Below are 7,444 nucleotides of genomic sequence, written 5' to 3'. Positions count from 1 at the left end.
TCTGCTGTCACCAAAAAGGTCAAAGGGATGTGGTTCCCAAGAGAAGGATGTTATGATACAGAGGAGGGGCAAAAAATCAGAATACAGAGACATGTATGTAACTAAGACTGTAGAACAGTAAACAGGATAAGAAAATTAAGAAGCAGTAGTTATCTAGTTAAAAAAAAAAGGAATAAAGTTGCAGAGCAACAACCAGAGAATAGAAGCTTGCACTGTTAAAGCATGGAGAATGGGGCTAGGTCTTTGAATACTGATGCTATTGTCTAGATGGTACTACTAAAGTCCACAGTCATCCTGCCATGTAGAAACATAGTGGAAATATGTGCTAGAAGCATAGGAGATAAGTGACCTAAGACAGACTACACAATGCCCCAGGGTATACTCACAGCACTGGTCCTCTCATGTTTCAAGCAGCAAAATCTTTGCCAAAAGAATGTATTAGAGTTTTATGATATGCATTATTTCAAAAAACAATTAATTCATCTCACATTATTCAAAGGCTCACTTTTGACACTATGCCTAAATAGGATTTGGATTCAGAAACTCTTTATACTTTTAATTACCTATAATTAGTGATCAACCAGTGATATATTTTCCCCTCTTTGGCAGAATGAGAAGGACTAGGATTTTATTTTGTTTTGTTTTCTGCTCAATTGCAATAAACTTATAAGATATACTTTGATATCCCTATATATAAGCCCTATAGAAGGGATCTCAAACTTTTTTTAGTTGGTGGAACACTGAGAGGAAGTTGTATATTACAGTTGGCCTAGCACACTGCTTTCTAATTCTCAAAAGAGTTGTGAGGGAAGTAACCATGGCTACTGTGTTGGGAAATCCAGGTGAGGAGATGGATAGGAACACCCAGCATTTCCCAAGCAAATGCCTAATCTTACATCCTCCCCAATACCACAGGTGCCATAAAATTATTTTAATGTTTCAACATTTGGGGCCAAAAGCTAACAAAAAACATTGCATTTTAGAAAAGTATTGCAATGTATTATTCCAACATTCATCCTGGAGTGATTGAGAGATAAAAATTATTGTGACGTGAAACTAAAGCTTTCTATCATAAAACAATTCTCTATTCCTTCTTTCCCTCCCCTTCAACTTTCCTGGTCCTGTTGTATCTTGTAGCACGTGCATTAGTAAAAGAAAGTTTTTGGAGGATCACACTGAAATTCAGTCCATGTTGAAATATTTTGCTTCTGCTCAGTTTTCTCCCTAATCTTTCTGAATAAGCCTGATGTCTTGGGTCCCTTCACTTATCATGAATAGAGTTTACTTGAGAGTCATCTTTTTAATAGAAGCTCCATCTCCCATTATCCCTTCTCTAGAAAGATTGGGCTGATGTCTACTTTGTTATCTTTTGGGAGCCTGGCAAAGACTTTTTATTTTTCCATGTCTCTTTGTCCGTTGATAATTATGGTTCCTATGTTATGTTTCAAAGTAATTTTATTTCTATGACATGATTTTGATTTTCTCTTGAAGTTTGTGTTCACTTCTGCTACTTTTATTTCAATACTACTTTAAATTATTTTTAATTGACTATTTTGTGTGATATTTATTTGATTTTTATTGATTTTCTTGATTCCACTGTTGTATGACATCTTAAAAGCTATTTGGTAAAAGGAGAAATTAGTCTTAGAAATAAATATATAGAGTAATATTTTTCTTCATAAGTAAGTAATTCTGGCAAGTTCTAGCAATACTAATGCTAATAAGAAACTGAATAATCCTCAGTTTTTTCGTCAGTTTTTTCCTTGATACTTCTCAGCAGCTCAAGCTACAAGTGCATTAGGACCCACTGACGAAAGCCAGCATAGTACTGACTTGCTGGGAATTTGACCTTTCCTCCCAAAGTAATAAATCTAAGTTGAAAAAAAAATTCTGCTTGTTTTAGAATTGTTATCATTTGCTTGACTGCATATAATCATACTGAAGAACTCCAGTATATTATTATTTGTTTTCATATAGATGACATAATTTTGAAAGAAGCCAACACAATAATGATCAAATATTCATTACTGATGGTAATGCTCTCACTGTGAAAAACAGCTGAGGGAAGACAGTTTTCTGATCATACAGACCAGTCCCCTCTTTTAAGATTTCACAATCCAACTATAAATGGTTGCTTCTATTCATTAGTTAAATAGAAACAGTTGTTATTAGGAAAGTACTCCATGTACTTGAATAGTCTTCATATGAATTAACAAGCTGAAATTAAGTCAATTCTTTACTGTGTAGTACATTCATGACAGATGATACTTTGAGAAAAAAGGTAAATCTAACTATATCCAAACAAAAAGTACTATCTTAGTTAACACAGCTAGTATCTAGAGTCTTAGGGTGTGTACTTGTAGCAAAAATCCAAGCAAGCAAGGACACACAGGTTGTATCATCTAAGCAACTTTAAACATTTTTAGAATCTACATTAGGGCAATACATTTATTAGGCAAGATCAAAGGGACCAAATAATACATTTGTTGGAGTACCCGGAACTCTGCATCAGATTAATAACACTTGGGAAAGTGTTTCATGAGAGCACAAAAGAGAAGAGCTTCTACATAATAGATTGTGTTCACTTGAGATTCAGAGTGAAGCAACACTCAGCAGATGACTAGCATACCTGTCTTAGGGAACTTGTGGGCACTTATGGATAAAGGTGTTCCATTGGTACAAATTACTCAAGATCAATGCTTCGAATAGACTTGGAAATTAACTTGGAGCTGGTGCAGCTGAAAGAGAACTAGCATAATTTCTCAACTGAAACTTCTATTAGCATATTTTGTGCCAACTGCATTTTTGATTGTCTCCAAAGGGAGCCCATGTACAACCAAATACATTGGTGCAGATGGAATTATTCTGGAACACCAGCAAGCTGTGAATCTAATCATTCAGAGGAAGCCTTGGACATATAAAACAGGTTGAATTCCATTAATCCAGACTCTAAATCTACTGATTCTGCCTTAGCTTGAAATCAGGAGTCTGGTAACATCTTTTCTGACAAGCACATTTTATTAAAAGACATAGGTTTTCATGAGCTACAACTCATTTAATCAGATGCATAGATTGGCTAGATAGATGTAGGATTTAAATTAACAAACTTTGTTAGTCAGAAAAGGTGCTACTAGATTCCTCACTTTTTGCCACCATAGACTAACACTGCTGCCCTCCTGTAGAGTCTTATCTGAAATGAGCGTTAGCCTTCATCAAGCTTAACTATGATCAAGCACCAGCCTAGACATGTCTGGCCCCAAGGGAGATGAGAAATATAATGTACATATGAAAATACAGTACGCTTTTGAATAACTATCTAGTATTATCATAAACATTTTTTACAGTCTATGGAATAAGACTTAACACTGCGGGACCATTAAGTGAAGATCCATGAAGCCAAAAATGTAGGATTTAAATTAACAAACTTTGTTAGTTAGAAAAGATGCAGCACAGCCTACAAGATGACCAAGGCTAAACCCAGATAGATCATCATTTTGACAATGGACTATGCAACAGAACTTTCCTGTTCTTGCTTTTCAATGAAGTGCCAGCAATCACTTTTGTGAAGGTTGTAAAAGACCCAAGTAATGTGGCGTGGGAAAATGTAACAGGAAAAGTTAGTAAAAACTGAACAGAAGTCAAGTGTGAGAATGAAGCTTCTGTTCAGGAAAGTGGCTTCAGACAAGTCTTGCTAATTCTTTTGCCCAGCACTGAAATGTGCTGAATCAGACATTTTAGTCTATGTCATTCTTATAAGCCTTCATTCATAATTCCATCCTGTTCTATATTCATCTGCAAGTTTTGAAAATCAGCTTGAAAATCTATTTCCCCAATGTGTATTTTAAATACACATGCACTTGTGAATATGTTTATTTCAAATTCTATACCATCAAATGAATGATAGCGCAAAACTGCATTGCAGTATTTGATTTGTAGTAAATCAAATAGATTTCAATCCATTCCAATCAAATCAATTGCATTAGAATGTTCAAATAGCCAATATTTTAAACATTCCTAACACAGCAGGCAATTATAGGGTACTACATCATACCAGGCTTTCTCCAAGAATTCCCATCCTCTAGAGAAACTTTCTTGGGAGATGCAGGAGACTGTTGTGAGGAGAAACAGATGGGAAAGCACTACTGGACGGCTGGATGTCTACACATGCACACATTTGGTTACAAGCCAGTACACACACAATATGGGAAATATTTTTCCACTCCAAGAAAGGACAATTAACTTTAACCACATATAAGAAGTTATTTCCACCACCAGGGAGCATCACAGCTTTAGTATGAATTAAATATATTTCTATTAATTATTATCAATTCATGACAGGAGGGGTTAATTATCATGCTAGACATGATAGACTGTGAAGTGCTGAAGCCATGTTTCCAATTTGAGAACAGGAACTTAGGGTTAAAGCCAAACCAAATCAACCTACTTTTGTTTGCAGTGATGTTAAACAAATAGCAGCTGATTCCTATAAACTTTGGCTGCCATACTTAAAACTGCAAATACACAGGTGACCACTAGATGGGAGCAAAGAGAATACCCTTGGCTGCCATCTAGTAATCGTCTAGATTTTTACTGCCCAAAAATATTAATCCTGTCATATTTATGAAATATGACTTTCACTCCACTGCCCCCTGCAACCTTCTGTGGTAGTCTCACACCACATACAAATATTGTCACTGCTGTCATTGTTGCAATGCATAGACCTGCCTATAAGCTGATCAGCACATCTTCCAGCCAATCAGCTTTGGACACAAACATTGGCACAGTCAGTGGCTTGCTACCATCATCTTTCTTATCACTCTGCCTTTATTTTCTGGGGGGGAACAGGGAGGGGAGGGAGGGCAGGAGGGAGGGCAGGAGCCGACCTTCTGCTTGACATAATATTCCCACACAAATGACTGCAAAGTGCGAGGCTCCCTTGATTCCTGCAGGGAGAGAGAAGATCCAAAGGGATGGAAGGAGGGACTAGGTAAGGGTTCTCACTAACAGGAAAGAGCTCTTTCTGCAGCTGTAGCAAAAAAGGTGCAAAATGTTATTTTCATAAAACTTGCTCTGAGTAGTAGGTAATAAGCTGAACTACAGAAACACTATCAAAATTTGAGGGCCCTGCGGAGACCCAGGGATGCATCGCTGACACTATGTTGACGTAACTCTTTTGCGTGGAAAGGGCTTTTTAAGCATTTTGTTTAGCTGCATCTGTATGAAGACATGGTGGCAAAGAATAGGCCTTTTAGTGAACATTTCTGTTGGAGAAGAAATATGCTCTGATTCATTTTCTGATCCTGCATTGCAGCCAACTCTGGGGTGAATAATTTTGATTAAGCAAATAAATAAACAAACAAAAACCCCAAACCCTATGAAGTAGTAGACAAAGATTTGTACAGAGTCAGGGGTCCTTTAATTTTTGCACTTTAATTAATACCTTCATGGAAGGTGCTTGCTATTACTGGTTCTGACATAGCTGCAATTCTGACAGGCTAACAGATTGAGGGACGCTCTGTTGATGTAGCTGTATGGCTCTTTGTGGCTTGCCCATTTGAAAGGATATATTAAGGCTGGATCCAGATTACAAATGTTTAATCTGGCAGAGAGATGTGGTGGCCACTAAAGCAAATATTGTGTCATTAATATAGCACTATCCACAAATGGGCCTGGCGACATATAATGCTGTGTCTGTGGGTATATTCAAATTGCATGGTGGGTCCTTAATTAACCCCATTCTGCCTAGGTGCACTCATCTGCTGAATACCTAAACACAACAGAATGAGTTAGAGTTGTATTTTTAGCCTTAATGCTAAATTCCCTGGCATTTGTGGTTACAAATAAGATTATTATACCAGGCAACTTAAGTTTTTCTGTGGGTCAGTGGAAAGTGCAGGCTTTTACATTTCATCTTATTGAATTGTGTTCTTTATAATGCAATTATTGAAAACAGAATTATGTTTCAAAGGCAAGAGCTGACATGATCAACCATAATCACATTGTTTAATACAGCTAATTATATATATATATGCTTGCATTTCAGAATGTACTTGACCCTAACAATCTCTTCAGACCACTACTTATGTTCTTATACTCCAAAACAATGTATCATTTTAAACAACATACAAGCAAAGCAATTGCAAAAAGAGCCATGTAAGAAATCCATTTTTTTTTTCATGCAATCAGCAAGTCAGAGGTGGAGAACTAGTAGCCCATCAGATGTTACTAGAAGTTGTTGGAGGCAATAGAGTCAGCAGTTATTTTAATTTTTTATTGCCAGTGGGAAGTATAAAGCTTTGGAACAGGATATCACAAGGATGGAGCTCTCACTGAGGCTAGTGTGAGACTGGCACAACAAAGCTATTATAACCAACAGTGGGGAAGAATAGGATTTTTTTTTTTTTTAAAGAGCATCCTGCCACTTTCTATTCTGATAGCATGAAGCATTTTGACAATAAAGGCATTTTAAACTCCACTCTAATTGCTTAAATTTTCCCTGTATAATAGTTAAAGTTTGTAGAACTACTTTTTTCCTTCCTACCTGAAAGATAGAACTGAAAAATTCTTTTTCTCGTGAAACTTCTCTTTACTCATGTTCTGTTAAGAATTTCAGTGGATTCCCCACCCTCGCTTTTGCCGTATATGAGCATGGAATTCTGCAATAAAACTGAACAAATGTTCCTTTTAAATTCAGCTGTAATTTTTGCATGTCATTTGAAAATGAGAATCTCTCTGTTCCATGATGGGTCATCTTAAATAAGTGTGCACACAAACAGGGCTTGAAGCAATGCGAGCAGCTTCATGCTTTGACTTTTAAGAAACTGATTTTAAGGAATATGCAGTATAGACATATTGTAGCCTAGCATAGCATAAAGTGACCTTAAGCCCACTAATGTCTATATGTCTATGTCTCTATTGCTTAATTCTGTATTATCAATGTGTTTTTGTGGCCAAAGAAACTAGTTCTGGAACAAACTTTATAATATTTAAATAACGCAAATGGTGATAAAACATAGATAAGGTTCTTTGATACTTTTGAAGTTATTTTGCCCTATAAAATGGTAATAGTAACTTTTCTGTTGCAAAATATAATAACCAAATAATAACAACAGCAAGAGGACTGACGGTGTTTCACTGCCCTCTGTTGGATTTAAAAGGAAAAGAAATACACACAAAGATAAGTCCTGAAGCAAAAATGAGGAGAAAAAGGAGAAAAATGCCCTGTCCTGGCACAATTCCTTGACTGAGATGAGTACTACTTACACATCACTCAAAACAATGAGAAAAGAAGAAACAAATTTTAATAAAATTTCCGTAAAATCTACACACAGAAAACCTACAATAAACTTTGTCACGGTAACAAAAATTTTACCAGCTGATCTTTTGCATGCCTCCATGATCTGCTGTCCAGGTGCTAAATGTCTAGAAATGTTGCAATATTTCT

Source organism: Python bivittatus, unplaced genomic scaffold (assembly GCF_059951505.1).
Source record: "Python bivittatus isolate LINGU-HERP-01145 unplaced genomic scaffold, Pbiv_v1 ctg000590_np1212, whole genome shotgun sequence".
NCBI classification, from domain to species: Eukaryota; Metazoa; Chordata; class Lepidosauria; order Squamata; family Pythonidae; genus Python; species Python bivittatus.
The sequence above is the reverse complement of the archived record's forward strand: the minus strand, read 5'-3'. Positions refer to the sequence as shown.